Raw genomic sequence first — 22,948 nt, forward strand, 5'->3', positions numbered from 1 at the left:
GAAAACAAAAGTGCAGAACTTTTGAAAGCTGATGTTCACACAGAAGAAGTTGGGAAAAAAGCTAAACATGTTTAAAATGTAAATAATAAAAAAATGAGTAATGACAAAAGAAAATTTAGAGTCAGAAAATCTCTGAATGAATATTAAAAGTTCAAATTCTTCTAACTGAAATGAACTTAAAAGATGAACAAAAATTCTGGAGAAAATGCAAACTTTAATATACAGCATAATGTTTTTCAGACATATACACATGTGTATATCATGTTTAATAGTATTACATACATCAATTTGTTTTGTATGTCATAGAAAATAACATAAAAATCTTAAGTCATATTTTACAGCTTCTTTCTGAAAAGGACTGGTAGAATAAATAAAAATAACTAAATTAAATAACTAAATAAAAAATAATAAGCAAGATATGAAATACATGAAAATTCAACTTTTAAAACCACAATCCTGAACCTTTAAATTGTGTTGGTTTCTTAGAACATGGCTGAACAGCTGTTTCTATCGTCCTACTTAATCTGTCTACACATCTTTTTATTACTCATTCTTCTTTATGTTTTAATGTAAACAGAGTCCACACAGTGGTAAAAGAGAACTGTATAGAGATTTTTGAGTAAACTCAAATGAAAGCCTAAGGTGGTGACACAGTTTAACACGTGCAAATAATCAAATAAACACATTAGTCCTTTTTGTGAACATGGATAAATAAGTATCAATACAGCATTGTTCAGCCATGCCACTAAATGCTTTTTTACACATTGTTTTAACCTGGGCTCAGACACAAAGTCCCAAAATTAGTTAGTCCCTGACTTTGAGTTGTGGTTATGACTAATTATTATACACAAGGCTTTATCTATCTGAACTCTAAGGACACAAATATGAAAAAAAAAACCTATACTTACCAGCTGATACCCCACACTACACACTAGGTGTGCCATGTGACCTGAAACTTTGGTACAAAATCATCATAATCATTCTGTTAACTGTTTTTTAACACTGTTTGTGTTGCTGTTCAGCAGTTTAAAATGTTTTAGATTGGATTACATGGAATGAATTTGAATTTTCTTGGGGGGTTTTGTGTGTGTTTTGTTCTTAGCAGATTTTTTCTTCCATAACGTTGAATTCCAGTTACCACATTTCTGGTCATATGACATCCCGAGTGCCCACTTAAAAAAATCCCCACAGTTAATTCAACATTAAAACAAAATAAAAATATGTTAAATAAATAAAGGTTTGCTCTGTGATGAAATACTAAATAAGCATACATTGTACAGAGCACTAACAATGACAACAATCCTTTAGCCTGTTGATCAGAGAGAGGCAGTCATTATGTCCATTTAAAACCTGTAATCACAGAGCACAACGTTTCTGTGAAACTATGAAGTCCCATATGATCCTCATCATGTCCAGTGACTTCAGAGTGGATCCTCCCTGTCATCCGGCCAGTGTTTGATGTGTGGCAAGCAGCACAGAAGCAGGATAGCTGAGGACTTTAAAAGAAGAGCAGAAAACAGGAATATGTAGTTGTAAATGTAAATATCAGTGATACTTGTCTTGTCAAAGGGAATAAAATAATGAAAATGTTAACTTACACACTCATTTAGGGAGGATCTTGACACTGCACAGAGGAGGCACAGTCAGTCTGACAATGATGGTGATCTCCAGGGATGTTTTCCTGCAGCAACATTCCTGCCAACTGGCCGTATGATCCAGAGTAGTTGGTTTGTAATAAACAGAAAGGTGTATATGTTAGGTAGTGTGCACTCAGAGCTGGTCCTAAGAAACAAACACATCCTGTAATAAACTGAATACCTGTAGTAGTGCTGCTGCAAATATGAAGCCCTTCTATCATGAGTGGTTTCAAAGAAGGTGTTTTGGAGGCTCGGTCACAGAAACTGTGCAGTCTGTTCAGTCCTGAGTGTCTCGGCTCTGAAGGGGATGGATCACAGAGGGAAACACCTGAGTACAGACATTACAATACACTCTAACACTCCTAAGGTCAAGTGAAAACACAATTTAAACACTTCACAAAGAATGAATACATGTTTTCATGGAAATAATGTCATTAACCCTTTTTGTTGTTAGTAAATCTCACCGACTGCTTGTGGGACAAGCTAGAAGGAGGACTTATCACAGAATGTCTCCTGTGCTCCAGATGTGAAGTCTCACGCTCTGATCGTATGGCGATGAAGATGGTGATGATGAAGTTTCTCTGATCTGTGGCATTACAGTTTCTGGCTGCTATGTGCTTCACATTGTTGGATTTTACATGTGAAGATTGGAGAAGACACAGGAGGACTGTGTCTCTCTTAAGAAGAAAAAAAAAGAAAAACAAAGGAAACCTAACAGGAAAGGAAACCCCCCCCCCTCAACTCCCACCGTACCCTCCCCCCCCCCCCCCCCCCCCTCCCACTCAACTCCCCAACCTCACACCATCAAATGTCTATACAAATGTAGGGTATCAGCTGGTAACAGAAAGCAAGTGTTACATATGTACTACTTATGTAACACTGCTGAAACATTTCTGGCCAGAAATGTGCAGTTATCAACCCAGACCCACCCTGATGATTGCACTGGCCAGAAACATGATAAAAGCTCATAAAAATTTATGTTTCATAGAAAAATTTGTCCAAAAATATAATTGTGTACTTTTGAAAAAGTTTAAAGTTTATAACAAACCAAAATAATAATATTTTTGTAAATAGTATTTCAAAATAGAGGCACACATAAAGTGGCTTAACTGTCATTATTGCTGTAATTAGGTTTGTTTGTTTGTTTGTTTGTTTGTTTGTTTGTTTTTTTAAAAAGCAACCTTTAGTCATTATTGTTCACTCAGAAACAATGAAGAAGCTGTTGAACATTTATGTGTTGTGTAGGCAATCCTCTGGTCCACCCTCCCTCCCTCCCAGCCACAGTGAGACTGGGGCAGCCTGGCAGGATGTTGAAGCCTGGCTGCAGAGAGGATATGCCTACACTGTTCGTTTCAAACTGCTATATTTGATTTTTCTGACATTTATAGGTTACTGTTAGTGAATTTTAGATTTTCTGTAATAAATAAAATTGTCATCTTTTACTGATATCATTACTTAATTCATGTAATTGTATTTTATGTAAACAATTCAACCATTATACTGCAATGCAGAGCGTCAACTTTTAAATATCGCTCTACTTTATGTCTGTGAAGGTTCTCAGTCATCCAGGTCATCGTAGTCAAAGGAGCTTGCAAAGAAAAGCGTCTGGACTTCTTTCTGGAGTTCAAGCATCGCTCTACTTTCTTAAGTCATTCAAAAATATAGATATTACTTACTGTATTCAAAGATCTAGATCATGAATCATCACAGGACAATACACAGTATACTGGGTCATGGTAACTATGGTATGTCTTCATGACTCCAGAATGGAGACATCGATCTGACTGAGAAATGAAAATTAGGTCAAGCAGTGTGTTCTTCTCTGTGGTAGGGGCAGTGATGACCTGTGCGTATCCCCTAGACTCAAACAGCTCCAGGATTGGTTTGTTTGCACTGGATAAAACATTCTCATTAAAATCACCACAAACTATGATGGGATGACAGTCCATGATCTCCAATGAGTCTAATAGGCTTACCAGGTTTTTCAGGAATGGCCTCAGAGTGTAGTCTGGAGGTCTGTATACAACTGCAATCAGAGCACTGACTGGTGCTTCAACCTTTAAAGCCAGAAATTCAAGGTCAGTTACATTATGGATGTACTGTTTTTCATGCACTTGAATGTCACTTTTCACATAAACAGCAACTCCACCACCACTTCTGTTTGCCATCTGGGGAAAGTTTGTGTAGGACAGGTGTCTGTTGCGTTTGAACAAATTGTAATTTTCCAAGTGGAGACTCTCTGCGACAAAAGAGCCCCGCAGGTGTGTTTCTGTTAGGCACAAAACATCTGCTAGACACAATTCATGGTGACTTTTGATGTCATTAATGTGAGCTGGCAGTCCCTCTGTATTATGATGAACAATGGTGAAAACCTCTGACCTGCTCAGTGTTTGCCTCACGTGTAGAAGAGGCATCATGTCATCAAGGTTGGCTTGTCTCATGTTCTCAAGCGCTGCAGTGATTTCTGGGTTGGTGAATATTTTTTTCTCCTCCATATCAAGAAGATACAGTCCACTGAGAGACGTCACTCTACTGACAGCTACGTAGGCCATGCCGGGCTCAAAAATGCTCTTAAGAGAGACAACAGCTGATGTAGTTGTCATACCCTGTACCTTATGTATTGTACATGCAAAGGCCAGCTTCACTGGGAACTGTCTTCGTACCACTCCTTTCTGCTTCAGATTCTCCTCTGCTCTCTCAATGTACACCATGTCGTCTGCTGGTGTGCGGTTATTCTTTCCAGATGTCTCATTATCCATTTTAAGTCCAAGCTTGATGATGTGTTGGTCGTTTTCAGAGTGAACTACTCTAAGTAGTATTCCAAAAGCTCCATTAACCAAACCATTTTGTATGTCAATGTTTCTGGTGAGCATGACACGAGCTCCTTCTGCAACTTTCAGTGTGTCTGGTAACTCGTTTTTACCTCCTTTCAATGGTCTGTCTTGAAGTGCCATTCTGCCAGTTCTAGGATCTTTTCTATAATCATCTGCATGGATGTCAATGATATGAGTGTGGAGCAGAGCCAGTGTTGCAGAGTTGTGTGCATCCACTTCTTTATTAGTTGCAAAAATGTGCAACGCATCAGTTGGACAATGGGCTGGTTCAGTTATGGCCTGTGACAACAAATTTCTATCTGCTTCGCAAAGCTCATCCAACTTTCCTTTCACACGAATTCTGTTCAGCATCTCTGCAAAGACAACATCATCTTTCTGACGCATAATCTCAGTCAGAGTGATCATCTGAAAATGCTCCCGCCACAGGTCGATCTCAGACGGGTCGTGCACACAGAGAGGTTTAGACTGTCGCACTGGGGGTAGCTGATAGAAGTCTCCGACAGCAATGACTGACATGCCTCCAAAGGGTCTCCGAGTCCCTTTGATCTGTTTGAGTCTTGCATCTACATATGCAAACAGATGTCTTGACACCATAGACACTTCGTCAATGACGATTATTTCAGCATTCAAAAGTTCTGATCTGACTTCATCCAGCTGATTGCCAAGTCCCTGAATGGGAGGTTTTAAGCTTCTAGGCAGCTTGAGAAGAGAATGCAGTGTTGTTCCAGAAATGTTAAAAGCTGCAGTCCCAGTGAAAGCAGTTAACAGGACAGTGGGTTTTGATATGTCAACGTCGTCTGCATATCTGGGCACTTTGCTCAGTATCTTAGATGCTTCTGAGTAGATGCATTTGATAAGATGTGATTTTCCTGTTCCAGCACCACCATTAATATAAAAGAAAAACTGCTCTGGATTTAGAGCACAGACTCTTTTAATGCACCAGTCTCTAACTGCATAAAATATGCAGGCTTGCTTCTTGTTCAGATTCTGAAACATCTGACGTAACAATGTGGGATCAATAGCAGGGGGTTCCCTGATGGCTCTGACTTCTGTTGAAGCATCAGCCTGACGGCTGTAGTCGGGCACATCTTCCTGTTCATTTTCATTGTCTCGCTCTCTTTCTTGTTCGACAAGTGGCAACCTTACAAGATCTGATTCAGGTGCCAGATTACACCATTCGTCAGTCACACCTCTGTTCTGCTCATATTCCTCAACAGCGCTCTCGATCTCCTCACTGTTTTTCTCATATTTTTCTCTGTTTCTTTTGACAATGTGTTGCACATACTCAAGATGGTCAGTACCTGGTAGCTGTACACAGCCAGCACCATAGAAAGCCTGATAGGTTGGCAACGATGGTGTTTTCAGTTCGTGGTCTGAACGATGAGGAAGGTACAGTTTAAGCAGTCTTCCGTAATATTGCTCTGGATGTTTTTCTTGTGAGCAGCGGTGAAATCTGATGATAGCAGGCTTATTGTTTTTGCGCCTTTGCACAAACCCCATCTCATTGAGAAGGGGCAAAACATCTTTACCTTTTTTCTGTTGGCCATAGACAATCCTGCAAGTAGCAGCAAAGTCTGCCATGCACATCTCCTCATACTCTGGTGTTTCAGGTCTGGCTTTGTATTTGTCATTCAAAGATGTCATCCAAACATTGGAAGACTCAGGTGTTGTGTTGTCCAGAACTGACAGGGGACGACTCATTTTCACAGGATTATCATCAGTTGGAATGAATATTACAGCACGTGAGCATTGCTTCATGTGAAGACCACATGCACGAGCAACACACTCCTGTGCACTGATCTCTCGCTTCTTTGAATATGCCTGCATGACGGCTCTCATTTCATCGCACTCATTTACACTGTCCTTATGGGAGTTCTCAATGACAGTTTTCAGGTACTCAGATAGCCCGCCCTCTTTTTTTGATATATATTTCATTAAATAATTTGCAGCACCAAAAGCATCTAAAACAAAGCTTATGTCGATATTACTGTTCCAGGCTTCAAGCAGATGTGGATTATAGCCGTTTATCCAAGAGTCTTTTGGATCACGCTTTAGTATGATCGTACTCCTCATGTTCATTTTATTCAGGTATCTCTCATATTCTGCATGTGTCAACTTGCATCTTTCCAAGAGCTGCTCTAAACTCATGGAAGCAGTTTCAGGTTCATTCAGCAGCTGGTTCAGTGGTCTGAGCTTGTTCTTTGCCGTTTCTACTTCCAGTGCATCATCCTCACTGGGTCTTGTGATCATTGTCTCATTGCAGGGTGGTTTGGGAAAACCAAAACGGCACCCGGAGCTTAAACTCCTAAAGCACGTCTTTGTGTGGTTCTTACTGTGTTTTTGCACTTCTGTTACTTTTTTGTACAGTTCAGGTTGTTTATGTGGATCAGGCAGCTGAGCTGTGATGTATTTGTTTATAAAATCAAGAACAGTTTGCTCATCATCCTCCTCAAACACAGGAGCACCTTCTACCCACAGGAGGCAGTGTATGTGTGGGCTTCCTCTGTGCTGAAACTCAACTCTGTAAAAGTAGTCAATGACTTTGCCAAGTGGCTCTGCGGGAGATAAGAGTAAATCTCTGAATAATGCTTCAACTCTCTTGTCAAACATGCGCATTGTTGTGACAGGATTGCTTCTCAGGATGTCACACTTTGCTGACCAGTCGAGTCCTTCAAAATTCACTTGTTCACCTTGCTGCCTTGTTATTGCCTCGATCACTTCAGGCCAGCGCATTTCAGCAGCTGAAAATGTGCAAAAGAACGTGGGAGTTCCCAACTGTCTGATCATGGCAAAAAGATCTCTTGTTGTTTTCTCCCAATAGGCTGGGGTTCCTCTCAGAGGCTGCATGAATCTCACTGCATCTTTATTTCGCACCAGTTTCTCCACCTCATGTTTATCTTGTAACATGCCTGAGGTTATTTTTCTACCATCTCTGGTCAGAGGCTTTGCCTTCCTTAACTGTACTGTCATGCTGGATGTAGCCAAGTGTATTTCAGTCACAAACTGTGCAAAGAATAAATAGTTTGTGTCTTTGGCAAAACGATCATCAATGCAGAAAAGTCTTGATTTGAAATACCCACTGGGGGATACTTTGATCAGCCTTCTTTCATCAAGTGTGTTTTGGCCTGTAGGAAACTGCACAGGGAAGGCCATGGCCTCCAGTTTAGGTGTTTTGAAAAAACTTATTGGATTGTTTCTCTCTGCAGGAGCAACAGAGTAGATTCCTTCACTGAAACATAATATCTCCTCAGCCACATCAGGGGGCTGCAAACAGGACTCGAGTGCAAAACCACCATTAGTCAGTCCATCTGCTTGCTCTGAATCATCTCTCATCTGTTCATGTGATTGTTCACCATCACAGGGTAACATGTCAATGTCCTGTTCATTTATATTTTGTGCTTCACTCAGTGCATTTTTCTCACAGCTGTCAATTTCCATTAAATCAGCCTCATCATAATCGTCCTCATTCATGTTTTCATCATCATCATCATCTTCATCAGGAAGTGTTGGATCACACAGCTCAGCATCATCTCTGATGCTCACATCCTTATACTGTGGATGAATCTGCTTGAGTTTATGCAGTGCTTGCACAAGTTTAGACCAGCTTACAGTCTGAAACAGCTGATGACCTTTGTAAGACAAGCGTCTCTTCAGTTTTATTCTCATGACCTGAGAATTAATTCTTAATCGAGGCAATGCTTCAACAGTTTCCTGTACCTCTGATGGGACACAGACCACATTTCCTCTAATTGCTCTTTGTCTGCCTTTGGGAAGAGGAATGATCTTGGCAAATGGTATGCACTTGGCTATGAGATGTCTCTCCAGTATGTTGAGATCAGACAGTTCAGGTGGAGTATCAGCAAGATCCAGTTTATTGGCAACAGCAAGCGCTGGCATGGATCCATTTTTAAGATGATCGTGGCAGGTGTGACAAATCCACTCTCTCTTTCTCTCATCGGGAACATTGCACTGCTCATTTCTGCAGTTTTCATCACAAACATGAACAAATCTTCCAGTCAAACATGTTGCAACCACATGTGGGTTTTTGACATACTTTGACCTTGTGCAGGGTCGCACTTGGTTTGGAAATGAAGCCTTGAAGCATACAGTACATGGGTATGATGGTCCAGCTTTGATTTGTGATTTGAACACAGATATGGCCTCGTTGATCACACTGTTGTCACTCTCTTGGGTTTGTCTGTTCACCCATCTGTATTTCCTTTTTATTTTCATTGCACATCTCATGTTGTGCATAATCCTGAATGCAAGATTACTTTGATACCTGTCTCGCATTAGTTGTTTCATTAGTTGTCTGTGTCTTACTCTGAATGCGTTATCACGTGCATAACGCTGAGTCACTCGAGATCTCTGTCTCTCTCTGAATTCAGGGTTTTCTTGATACCTTTTAGTGATATAGTTTTTTTGTTTTTGTCTAAATTCAGCATTGTCACAGTAGCGTCTTTTAATATATTGTTGTTGTTTCTTTCTGAATTCATCGTTCTCACAGTAGCGTCTTTTAATATATTGTTGTTGTTTCTTTCTAACTGTAGCATTCTCAGAAAAACGTTTTTTAACATATTGTTTTTGTTTCTTTCTGAATTCATCATTTTCACAGTAACGTCTTTTCATATACTGTTGTTGTTTTTGTCTAACTTCAGGATTGTTTTTATATGTCTCGCTTGTGCAAGATTTTTTCTTTTCTTTGTAATCTTTATTTGAAGCGTACTTTTGTTGTTCTTTCCTTTTTTGGTTTTCTTTTCTCTGGTTTCTGGGTTTCTCTGATGCCATTAATCTTCTTTTCATTTTGTGCCTTTGTTGTTTATTAACTTTTTTCAGTTTTTGTAAAACTATATCAGAAAGGTCACAGGCAGCAACATTTGTTATGGCAGCATTTGATTGACATGAAAAAGCATCACTTGATGGAAGGAAACTTAATTCACTGCATAGTTCTTCAGTTGGTATATTAGGAGGTTCATTCTGATCTTCATATGATGTGAACTGAGTCACGTGGACTTCTTTTTGTTTCACCAGTGGCGTACAAATGGACATTTGACAAAAGATATTTTCAGTCGGATCAGTGGTTGTGTTTCTCCTTGGAGTAGAGGAGTTTGCTTCATCAACAGTTGTATCAGAGTGAGTAGGTGCCACAGCAGTGGCAGCTGTTGGTCTGCAGACTGTGTCTGTGATAGTATCACTCAGGTTGACTGTGCTCATACTGTAGAACTGCACAGGCTTCAGTTCATAGTTACAAGAGGGTGATATCTCCATCATTTCATAAGAATCTTGGAGCCTCTTAATCATGTCACTGAGGAGTGTGAATTTCAGCATCACAGCTGTACCACGATTACGTGACTGTAGTAGTAGAGGAAGACCACTGGGTGTTCTGGAGTGTGGGTCAAAGAAACCATATTTGCCTGATGTGGATCTGAACACTGCGATACACAATCCACTCATAATCAGTAAGGCATACTGCACATCTGACAACAGGCAGCTCAGTCCTGCTTCTAAGCTGAGAAAGGTATCTACTGCCTCCTCTGGAGGTTCTTCAAATGTCCCATACCGGGAAGGCTGTGTCATGTCGACATCATACATAGACCTGCGAGCATCAACTTTGTCTGGCAGCTCATCGGTTGCCAAATGAATATTTTTAGGAAATCTTTTCTTGGCCTCTTTGTACATCACATCACCTTTATCCAAGACCAGATTTAGGTCAGCTGTAGTCATGTTTTCATTCTCATGAAGGAAAGCAAGAAATGTGAGTGAGTTACATGTGCACTGCTTGTTTCTGGAGTCTCCATATTTAGGATGAGCCTGGCTGCGAGATGCACAGACATGTATAACAGAGGGCTGGTTTTCAAGGTTCAGTCTTTCTGCATGAGATGGTCCTGCCACATCACTGTGACAGCCTCTTTTCAAAAAATCAGCATAACCCACCTGTGGGTCACATAACACCTCATGTTGTTCATTAAATTCATGCTGCAGTCCACTCTTTACAGCATCAGCATAAGATACCTGTTGTACATGTGCAGGAACATGTTGACCTGCCTGTTTGACACTGTCAGAATTGGTCTTTGTAGACACACTGTCTTCTGCAGAGCTCTGAGGAAAATCAAACTCAGCTTGTTCACATGTTGGTACTCTGTGAAACTCATGAAACTTTTTCCAGCGTTGTTTTGCAGCTTGTGACTTTTTCTGCTTCCTTGGCATTTTCACACACCTGCAAGTGTTTCTTAGTCTTTAGAAAAATTGTTCACAAGATAAGAGTGGCACACACCAGGAGATGTTGTCTTTGTTTTTATATTTCAGTTTTTATTTGTCTTAAACAGTTGTCTTTCGTTTGACAGTTTGTTCTTCAGTTGAGAGAATATTATGCACTCTCTTTATTGGCTTGGCATTTTTCAGCAGCAAGCCAAGAGTGAAAAACAGGTAGAGAGAAAATTTAGAAGAGAGAACAGGCAGAGCAGGAGAGACACGGCTGGGAAATCACAATCAAACCGTGAATTAGTTTTCTTTGTTTGTTCAGTTTGTTCTCAGGTAGAGGCAATATATGCACTCTTTATTGCTTTAATGGCTTGGCGTTTTTCAGCAGCAAGCCAAGAGTGAAAAACAGGTAGAGAGAAAATTTAGCAGTGAGAACAGACAGAGCAGGAGAGACACGGCTTTAAATCAAACCGCAGATTTTTCTTTGTTTGTTCAGTTTGTTCATAGGTTGAGGCAAAATATGCACTCTTTATTGCTTTGTTGGCTTGGCGTTTTTCAGCAGCAAGCCAAGAGTGAAAAACAGGTAGAGAGAAAATTTAGCAGAGAGAACAGACAGAGCAGGAGAGACACGGCTTTAAATCAAACCGCAAAAGGATTGTTGGTTTGGCAAAATTTCTCACAAACCACAGAGTGAAATACAGATGGAAAGAAGGCAGAGACAATAGGTGGAGCAGGACAGAGGATAGAGGGGTTGGGGGGTTGGGATGTGAGAGAGAAGACTGGAGATCTGGTCCTTGTTCTTCTTCTTCTACACACTCTGAACAAAAAACAAGAAAAAATAATAATTTTATTAAAATTATATCACATGGTAATTGTATGAACTAAATGTGACTACTGCAAAAGGACAAAACAAATATTCAAGCTAAACTGTTGTCGGCTGCCATGTGCAAAAAGTTGCATAATTGGGCACTTTTTAAAATAATAAATATTTAATTAAATTCAGCAATAATATTTTTAAATACAAATATGATTGAGTGAATCATTAATTAATCACATGTAGTATGACTACAAAAATGTACGAAAAAAATATTTTAGCCCAATTGTTAAGCTGCACTTATGTGTATTTATTATAAAATTGTGTTTAAAAGGTCTAGCACAAAGTTTGAACCCATCACTTTACAGCTTATATTAGTCATATTATTTTTTTATTTTGGTCTACTTCTCTTACAGTATGTGCACACCTACCAGGCAAAGCACAGTGTCAGTCAGGTTCCTGAAAGAAACGAGAAATAATACGTTAGTTGTCTGTACAGTGTTATCAGACTAACAGAAATACAAAGCCCACACGACATGATACACTGAACTTCTAGTCAGCAGGGTAATTATAGAGTAATATAGCACACCAACTGATACAGCAGTCATTTTACAATTCAAACTAATTAACTGAAGTATTGCCACTTATGTAAGGCTACTGTTAGACTGTTACTAGCCTTAGCATTGCTGCTAGCGCTAGCATTCCGGCTAGCATTAGCACTTCAGTTAGTGTTAGCATTGCAGCTAGCGTTAGCATTGCAGCTAGCGTTAGCATTGCAGCTAGCGTTAGCATTGCAGCTAGCGTTAGCAATGCTGCTAGCGCTAGCACTCTTACTGTTAAAACTGAGCCACAATGGCAATAATAAAGCTAATTTCTTACTTTTGTCTCACTGACCAGCAAGAAATATCACAGGAATATTATTTTTGTCAGTTAACAACTGCTAAGGCTAGTGTTAGCACTATAGCTAGCGTTAGCATTGTTGCTAGCATTAGCATTGAAGCTAGCGTTAGCACTGCTGCTAACAGCAAAACGTAATAAACGTATATAAATGATAGCGAAGGTTATTCTTTTTTCTTTCTTTCTTCTTTGAATTGTTTTTAACTCTGTTGGACTTGATATGTGAGTTTAAATGTCAAACATGTATTTTTTCCATCATAAAAATAAAACACTGCAGTACTGAGTGTACTGTACTTACCACAGCAGAGAGCAAAGCGGAATGACGACAGTTGGTCCAGTGATAGGTTAAAAACAGATGAGGCGTTCAGGTGGTGCTTGGAAATTTGATCATCAGTTTGAACAGCAATAATGAGCATATACATGTCTGTGTGTTGGTCTCTGTGTGTGACAGACATAGAGAGATAGAGGGAAAAAATACACTATACTAGTGTAAAAATTGGTCCTTTTTGCCCAAGTATAAGCGAATGAGTGACATACAGAAAAACAGGGCAACTGGCATTAAATGAGCAAATAAAAAGTATTAAATCTTGAACTGTTTTGTGGGTTTTATTTTAAGACTACTTTGAGTGTATTCGTGGGGAGATAAACTATACAGACTATAAACAGAGACATTAAATGAGATTAGGTTAGTTAAACGTTAGTTAAAAGGTGGGAAAATTAACTACAGACCGATAGATGCTGAGAGCTTTAATTATCCAGTCAGTTGATGATTTTGAAATCATCAACTGACTCCAACTGCCCAGATCTGAAAAACCTTTGTGCCAATCACAATGCTCTACTTAGTTGGCATATACTAACTAGTGACAAACTATTAATCTGTGGCAAAACCCTGTCAAATCTGTCTTATTGTACTTTTGAAAAAGTTAATCTTACTACAATCTAACATTTTTAGGTTTAACCTTGGCAGAGTGAGAGAGAGCTCGTTAAGCAGGCAGGTGTGAGCCTGGTTGCTATAGTGACAATGGCTCCATACACACGACACAGACATGCACCTCACTTTTGCTGCTTAAAATGAACAGAAAAGTCAGGCCGAAACAAATCGTTCCCAAATGAAAAGTAAAAGTCGTATTGACAAAATTCTTTCACCGTGAGCGACAGCAGCTTCTAGTCTACTGAATTCTCAGTTTTCATGCCTGTGGAGTTTATTATATGGACGTGGTGACAGTGGAAAGACACCATACTCTTCTGATTTTCAAACGAACCTTCTGAGCCCTTTTAACATTAGAGTCTATGGAAGAGTTGGAGGGAGGAGGCTGCGCATTGGTGACATTTATGAAAGAACCATAACACCTAGTACAATAGTAAACACATTGGATGAAAGAGGACAGCGATGGCTACGTTTTGAGGGTAAAATCATACCTGTAGAGCAAACGCTGTGGACACAGCAGCAGTTTTAAAAAAGATTTTAAGATTAATTTTTTTGCTCCTCTCACTCTAGCAGTTGAGCTGCCTCACTCTAGCCCCAACATTCCGTCCCATACACACCCATTATAAACTCTGAAACGGGTGAAAAAACATCATGAAACTTAAACTGGAACTGAAGAAAAAGTATAATAGATATTGAAAAGATAAATACAAGTTGAATAGTTGAATGTCTTGTCTTCGTTTTAAAATTTGAATGGTGGCTCTATGTCAATGTATGTGGAAGTAGTAAGAGTTTAAAAATGAGTAAATTGAATGAGGATTTGAAGGGTCTCCCCATTGAAATACATGGGAAATTTTTGTTGAATAAAGTTGAATAAAATTAAAAATATAAATGTTAAAAATGAGAAAAATAGAAGCAGTGTTGTCCAAAAGAATAGGAATCTAACGGTGTTTGAATGGTTTTTCTAAGTTGAACGGTTTTGAAGGAGTAGGATTACAAAAAACGTACGGAATAGATAAAATATAATAACTAGAAAGTGCATTTTCTGAAGAAACTGCAGTGTGAATGCTTGAATCTGAATGTATGGACTGAAATGAATTAATTGCTGAATTTTGAGTTAAAAATTTTGAATGAGATAAAAAAAAAAAAAACAACCTCAATTTAACCTGAAAACAAAAGTGCTGAACTGCTAAAAGCTGAAGGTTACACAGAAGAAGAAGTTGGAAAAAAGCTAAACATGTTTAAAATGTAAATAATAAAATGATGAGTAATGACAAAAGAAAATTTAGAGTCAGAAAACCTCTGAATGAATATTAAACGTTCAAATTCTTCTAACTGAAATGAACTTAAAAGATGAACAAAAATTCTGGAGAAAATACAAACTTTAATATACAGCATAATGTTTTTCAGACATGTACACATGTGTATATCATGTTTAATAGTATTACATACATCAATTTGTTTTGTATGTCATAGAAAATAACATAAAAATCTTAAGTCATATTTTACAGCTTCTTTCTGAAAAGGACTAGTAGAATAAATAAAAATAACTAAATTAAATAACTAATGAAATACATGAAAATTCAACTTTTAAAACCACAATCCTGAACCTTTAAATTGTGTTGGTTTCTTAGAACATGGCTGAACAGCTGTTTCTATCGGTCTACTTAATCTGTCTACACATCTTTTTATTACTCATTCTTCTTTATGTTTTAATGTAAACAGAGTCCACACAGTGGTAAAAGAGAACTGTATAGAGAATTTTGAGTAAACTCAAATGAAAGCGTAAGGTGGTGACACAGTTTAACACATGCAAATAATCAAATAAGCACATTAGTCCTTTTTGTGAACATGGATAAATAAGGATCAATAGTTTACAGCATTGTTCAGCCATGCCACTAAATGCTTTTTTACACATTGTTTTAACCTGGGCTCAGACACAAAGTCCCAAATTTAGTTAGTCCCTGACTTTGAGTTGTGGTTATGACTAATTATTATACACGAGGCTTTATCTATCTGAACTCTAAGGACACAAATATGAAAAACCTATACTTACCAGCTGATACTCCACACTACACACTAGGTGTGCCATGTGACCTGAAACTTTTGTACAAACTCATCATAATCATTCTGTTAACACTGTTTTTTAACACTGTTTGTGTTGCTGTTCAGCAGTTTAAAATGTTTTAGATTGGATTACATGGAATGAATTTGAATTTTCTTGGGGGGTTTTGTGTGTGTTTTGTTCTTAGCAGATTTCTTCTTCCATAACGTTGAATTCCAGTTACCACATTTCTGGTCATATGACATCCCGAGTGCCCACTTAAAAAAAATCCCCACAGTTAATTCAACATTAAAACAAAATAAAAATATGTTAAATAAATAAAGGTTTGCTCTGTGATGAAATACTAAATAAGCATACATTGTACAGAGCACTAACAATGAAAACAATCCTTTAGCCTGTTGATCAGAGAGAGGCCGTCATTATGTCCATTTAAAACCTGTAATCACAGAGCACAACGTTTCTGTGAAACTATAAAGTCCCATATGATCCTCATCATGTCCAGTGACTTCAGAGTGGATCCTCCCTGTCATCCGGCCAGTGTTTGATGTGTGGCAAGCAGCACAGAAGCAGGATAGCTGAGGACTTTAAAAGAAGAGCAGAAAATAGCAACATATGTAGTTGTAAATGTAAATATCAGTGATACTTGTCTTGTCAAAGGGAATAAAATAATGAAAATGTTAACTTACACACTCATTTAGGGAGGATCTTGACACTGCACAGAGGAGGCACAGTCAGTCTGACAATGATGGTGATCTCCGGGGATGTTTTCCTGCAGCAACATTCCTGCCAACTGGCCGTATGATCCAGAGTAGTTGGTTTGTAATGAACAGAAAGGTGTATATGTTAGGTAGTGTGCACTCAGAGCTGGTCCTAAGAAACAAACACATCCTGTAATACACTGAATACCTGTAGTAGTGCTGCTGCAAATATGAAGCCCTTCTATCATGAGTGGTTTCAAAGAAGGTGTTTTGGAGGCTCAGTCACAGAAACTGTGCAGTCTGTTCAGTCCTGAGTGTCTCAGCTCTGAAGGGGATGGATCACAGAGGGAAACACCTGAGTACAGACATTACAATACACTCTAACACTCCTAAGGTCAAGTGAAAACACAATTTAAACACTTTACAAAGAATGAATACATGTTTTCATGGAAATTATGTCATTAACCCTTTTTGTTGTGAGTAAATCTCACCGACTGCTTGTGGGACAAGCTAGAAGGAGGACTTATCACAGAATCTCTCCTGTGCTCCAGATGTGAAGTCTCACGCTCTGATCGTACGGCGATGAAGATGGTGATGATGAAGTTTCTCTGATCTGTGGCATTACAGTTTCTGGCTGCTATGTGCTTCACATTGTTGGATTTTACATGTGAAGCTTGGAGAAGACACAGGAGGACTGTGTCTTGCTTAAAAAAAAAAAAGAAAAAAAAAGGAAACCTAACAGGAAAGGAAACCCCCCCCTCAACTCCCACCGTACCCTCCCCCCCCCCTCCCACTCAACTCCCCAACCTCACACCATCAAATGTCTATACAAATGTAGGGTATCAGCTGGTAACAGAAAGCAAGTGCTACATATGTACTACATATGTAACACTGCTGAAACATTTCTGGCCAGAAATGTGCAGTTATCAACCCAGACCCACCCTAATAAATGCACTGGCCGAAACATGATAAAAGCTCATAAAAATTTATGTTTCATAGAAAAATTTGTCCAAAAATATAATCGTATACTTTTGAAAAAGTTTAAAGTTTATAACAAACCAAAATAATAACATTTTTGTAAATAGTATTTCAAAATAGAGGCACACATAAAGTGGCTTAACTGTCATTATTGCTGTAATTAGGTTTGTTTGTTTGTTTGTTTGTTTGTTTTTTTAAAAAGCAACCTTTAGTCATTATTGTTCTCTCAGAAACAATGAAGAAGCTGTTGAACATTTATGTGTTGTGTAGGCAATCCTCTGGTCCACCCTCCCTCCCTCCCAGCCACAGTGAGACTGGGGCAGCCTGGCAGGATGTTGAGGCCTGGCTGCAGAGAGGATATGCCTACACTATTCATTTTAAACTGCTATATTTGATTTTTCTAACATTTATAGGTTACTGTTAGTGAATTTTAGATTTTCTGTGATAAATAAAATTGTCATCTTTTTACTGATATCATTACTTAATTCATGTAATTGTATTTTATGTAAACAATTCAACCATTATACTGCAATGCAGAGCGTCAACTTTTAAATATCGCTCTACTTTCTTAAGTCATTCAAAAATATAGAAATTACTTACTGTATTCAAAGATCTAGATCATGAATCATCACAGGACAATACACAGTATACTGGGTCATGGTAACTATGGTATGTCTTCATGACTCCAGAATGGAGACATCGATCTGGCTGAGAAATGAAAATAAGGTCAAGCAGTGTGTTCTTCTCTGTGGTAGGGGCAGTGATGACCTGTGCGTATCCCCTAGACTCAAACAACTCCATGATTGGTTTGTTTGCACTGGATAAAACATTCTCATTAAAATCACCACAAACTATGATGGGATGACAGTCCATGATCTCCAATGAGTCTAATAGGCTTACCAGGTTTTTCAGGAATGGCCTCAGAGTGTAGTCTGGAGGTCTGTATACAACTGCAATCAGAGCACTGACTGGTGCTTCAACCTTTAAAGCCAGAAATTCAAGGTCAGTTACATTATGGATGTACTGTTTTTCATGCACTTGAATGTCACTTTTCACATAAACAGCAACTCCACCACCACTTCTGTTTGCCATCTGGGGAAAGTTTGTGTAGGACAGGTGTCTGTTGCGTTTGAACAAATTGTAATTTTCCAAGTGGAGACTCTCTGCGACAAAAGAGCCCCGCAGGTGTGTTTCTGTTAGGCACAAAACATCTGCTAGACACAATTCATGGTGACTTTTGATGTCATTAATGTGAGCTGGCAGTCCCTCTGTATTATGATGAACAATGGTGAAAACCTCTGACCTGCTGAGGGTTTGTCTCACGTGTAGAAGAGGCATCATGTCATCAAGGTTGGCTTGTCTCATGTTCTCAAGTGCTGCAGTGATTTCTGGGTTGGTGAATATTTTTTTCTCCTCCATATCAAGAAGATACAGTCCACTGAGAGACGTCACTCTACTGACAGCTACGTAGGCCATGCCGGGCTCAAAAATGCTCTTAAGAGAGACAACAGCTGATGTAGTTGTCATACCCTGTACCTTATGTATTGTACATGCAAAGGCCAGCTTCACTGGGAACTGTCTTCGTACCACTCCTTTCTGCTTCAGATTCTCCTCTGCTCTCTCAATGTACACCATGTCGTCTGCTGGTGTGCGGTTATTCTTTCCAGATGTCTCATTATCCATTTTAAGTCCAAGCTTGATGATGTGTTGGTCGTTTTCAGAGTGAACTACTCTAAGTAGTTTTCCAAAAGCTCCATTAACCAAACCATTTTGTATGTCAATGTTTCTGGTGAGCATGACACGAGCTCCTTCTGCAACTTTCAGTGTGTCTGGTAACTCGTTTTTACCTCCTTTCAACGGTCTGTCTTGAAGTGCCATTCTGCCAGTTCTAGGATCTTTTCTATAATCATCTGCATGGATGTCAATGATATGAGTGTGGAGCAGAGCCAGTGTTGAAGAGTTGTGTGCATCCACTTCTTTATTAGTTGCAAAAATGTGCAATGCATCAGTCGGACAATGGGCTGGTTCAGTTATGGCCTGTAACAACAAATCTCTATCTGCTTCGCAAAGCTCATCCAACTTTCCTTTTACACGAATTCTGTTCAGCATCTCAGCAAAGACAACATCATCTTTCTGACGCATAATCTCAGTCAGAGTGATCATCTGAAAATGCTCCCGCCACAGGTCGATCTCGGACGGGTCGTGCACACAGAGAGGTTTAGACTGTCGCACTGGGGGTAGCTGATAGAAGTCTCCGACAGCAATGACTGACATGCCTCCAAAGGGTCTCCGAGTCCCTTTGATCTGTTTGAGTCTTGCATCTACATATGCAAAGAGATGTCTTGACACCATAGACACTTCGTCAATGACGATTATTTCAGCATTCAAAAGTTCTGATCTGACTTCATCCAGCTGATTGCCAAGTCCCTGAATGGGAGGTTTTAAGCTTCTCGGGAGCTTGAGAAGAGAATGCAGTGTTGTTCCAGAAATGTTAAAAGCTGCAGTCCCAGTGAAAGCAGTTAACAGGACAGTGGGTTTTGATATGTCAACGTCGTCTGCATATCTGGGCACTTTGCTCAGTATCTTAGATGCTTCTGAGTAGATGCATTTGATAAGATGTGATTTTCCTGTTCCAGCACCACCATTAATATAAAAGAAAAACTGCTCTGGATTTAGAGCACAGACTCTTTTAATGCACCAGTCTCTAACTGCATAAAATATGCAGGCTTGCTTCTTATTCAGATTTTGAAACATCTGACGTAACAATGTGGGATCAATAGTAGGGGGTTCCCTGATGGCTCTGACTTCTGTTGAAGCATCAGCCTGACGGCTGTAGTCGGGCACATCTTCCTGTTCATTTTCATTGTCTCGCTCTCTTTCTTGTTCAACAAGTGGCAACCTTACGAGATCTGATTCAGGTGCCAGATTACACCATTCGTCAGTCACACCTCTGTTCTGCTCATATTCCTCAACAGCGCTCTCGATCTCCTCACTGTTTTTCTCATATTTTTCTCTGTTTCTTTTGACAATGTGTTGCACGTACTCAAGACGGTCAGTACCTGGCAGCTGTACACAGCCAGCACCATAGAAAGCCTGATAGGTTGGCAACGATGGTGTTTTCAGTTCGTGGTCTGAACGATGAGGAAGGTACAGTTTAAGCAGTCTTCCGTAATATTGCTCTGGATGTTTTTCTTGTGAGCAGCGGTGAAATCTGATGATAGCAGGCTTATTGTTTTTGCGCCTTTGCACAAACCCCATCTCATTGAGAAGGGGCAAAACATCTTTACCTTTTTTCTGTTGGCCATAGACAATCCTGCAAGTAGCAGCAAAGTCTGCCATGCACATCTCCTCATACTCTGGTGTTTCAGGTCTGGCTTTGTATTTGTCATTCAAAGATGTCATCCAAACATTGGAAGACTCAGGTGTTGTGTTGTCCAGAACTGACAGGGGACGACTCATTTTCACAGGATTATCATCAGTTGGTATGAATATTACAGCACGTGAACATTGCTTCATGTGAAGACCACATGCACGAGCAACACACTCCTGTGCACTGATCTCTCGCTTCTTTGAATATGCCTGCATGACGGCTCTCATTTCATCGCACTCATTTACACTGTCCTTATTGGAGTTCTCAATGACAGTTTTCAGGTACTCAGATAGCCCGCCCTCTTTTTTTGATATATATTTCATTAAATAATTTGCAGCGCCGAAAGCATCTAAAACAAAGCTTATGTCGATATTACTGTTCCAGGCTTCAAGCAGATGTGGATTATAGCCATTTATCCAAGAGTCTTTTGGATCACGCTTTAGTATGATCGTACTCCTCATGTTCATTTTATTCAGGTATCTCTCATATTCTGCATGTGTCAACTTGCATCTTTCCAAGAGCTGCTCTAAACTCATGGAAGCAGTTTCAGGTTCATTCAGCAGCTGGTTCAGTGGTCTGAGCTTGTTCTTTGCCGTTTCTACTTCCAGTGCATCATCCTCACTGGGTCTTGTGATCATTGTCTCATTGCAGGGTGGTTTGGGAAAACCAAAACGGCACCCGGAGCTTAAACTCCTAAAGCACGTCTTTGTGTGGTTCTTACTGTGTTTTTGCACTTCTGTTACTTTTTTGTACAGTTCGGGTTGTTTATGTGGATCAGGCAGCTGAGCTGTGATGTATTTGTTTATAAAATCAACAACAGTTTGCTCATCATCCTCCTCAAACACAGGAGCACCTTCTACCCACAGGAGACAGTGTATGTGTGGGCTTCCTCTGTGCTGAAACTCAACTCTGTAAAAGTAGTCAATGACTTTGCCAAGTGGCTCTGCGGGAGATAAGAGTAAATCTCTGAATAATGCTTCAACTCTCTTGTCAAACATGCGCATTGTTGTGACAGGATTGCTTCTCAGGATGTCACACTTTGCTGACCAGTCGAGTCCTTCAAAATTCACTTGTTCACCTTGCTGCCTTGTTATTGCCTCGATCACTTCAGGCCAGCGCATTTCAGCAGCTGAAAATGTGCAAAAGAACGTGGGAGTTCCCAACTGTCTGATCATGGCAAAAAGATCTCTTGTTGTTTTCTCCCAATAGGCTGGGGTTCCTCTCAGAGGCTGCATGAATCTCACTGCATCTTTATTTCGCACCAGTTTCTCCACCTCATGTTTATCTTGTAACATGCCTGAGGTTATTTTTCTACCATCTCTGGTCAGAGGCTTTGCCTTCCTTAACTGTACTGTCATGCTGGATGTAGCCAAGTGTATTTCAGTCACAAACTGTGCAAAGAACAAATAGTTTGTGTCTTTGGCAAAACGATCATCAATGCAGAAAAGTCTTGATTTGAAATACCCACTGGGGGATACTTTGATCAGCCTTCTTTCATCAAGTGTGTTTTGGCCTGTAGGAAACTGCACAGGGAAGGCCATGGCCTCCAGTTTAGGTGTTTTGAAAAAACTTATTGGATTGTTTCTCTCTGCAGGAGCAACAGAGTAGATTCCTTCACTGAAACATAATATCTCCTCAGCCACATCAGGGGGCTGCAAACAGGACTCGAGTGCAAAACCACCATTAGTCAGTCCATCTGCTTGCTCTGAATCATCTCTCATCTGTTCATGCGATTGTTCACCATCACAGGGTAACATGTCAATGTCCTGTTCATTTATATTTTGTGCTTCACTCAGTGCATTTTTCTCACAGCTGTCAATTTCCATTAAATCAGCCTCATCATAATCGTCCTCATTCATGTTTTCATCATCATCATCCTCATCATCTTCATCAGGAAGAGTTGGATCACACAGCTCAGCATCATCTCTGATGCTCACATCCTTATACTGTGGATGAATCTGCTTGAGTTTATGCAGTGCTTGCACAAGTTTAGACCAGCTTACAGTCTGAAACAGCTGATGACCTTTGTAAGACAAGCGTCTCTTCAGTTTTACTCTCATGACCTGAGAATTAATTCTCAATCGAGGTAGTGTTTCAACAGTTTCCTGTACCTCTGATGGGACACAGACCACATTTCCTCTAATTGCTCTTTGTCTGCCTTTGGGAAGAGGAATGATCTTGGCAAATGGTATGCACTTGGCTATGAGATGTCTCTCCAGTATGTTGAGATCAGACAGTTCAGCTGGAATATCAGCAAGATCCAACTTATTGGCAACAGCAAGTGCTGGCATGGATCCATTTTTAAGATGATCGTGGCAGGTGTGACAAATCCACTCTCTCTTTCTCTCATCGGGAACATTGCACTGCTCATTTCTGCAGTTTTCATCACAAACATGAACAAACTTTCCTGTCAAACATGTTGTAACTACATGTGGGTTTTTGACATAATTTGACCTTCTGCAGGGTCGTACTTGGTTTGGAAATGAAGCCTTGAAACATACAGTACATGGGTATGATGGTCCAGCTTTG

At 39.7% G+C, this 22,948-nt stretch overlaps 1 long non-coding RNA gene across 1 annotated transcript; it reads right to left on the reverse strand.

Annotated features, from left to right (window-relative positions):
• Positions 1-343: 343 nt before the first annotated feature.
• Positions 344-2,306, reverse strand: LOC309714866. Its single transcript, XR_014279063.1, has 3 exons — positions 1,819-2,306; positions 1,599-1,702; positions 344-1,496 (listed from the first exon to the last, which is right to left on the reverse strand). It is a non-coding gene; the product is annotated as an uncharacterized lncRNA (long non-coding RNA).
• Positions 2,307-22,948: the final 20,642 nt, after the last annotated feature.

This window comes from Aulonocara stuartgranti (genome assembly GCF_965226115.1).
Source record: "Aulonocara stuartgranti genome assembly, chromosome: 9".
NCBI lineage: Eukaryota > Metazoa > Chordata > Actinopteri > Cichliformes > Cichlidae > Aulonocara > Aulonocara stuartgranti.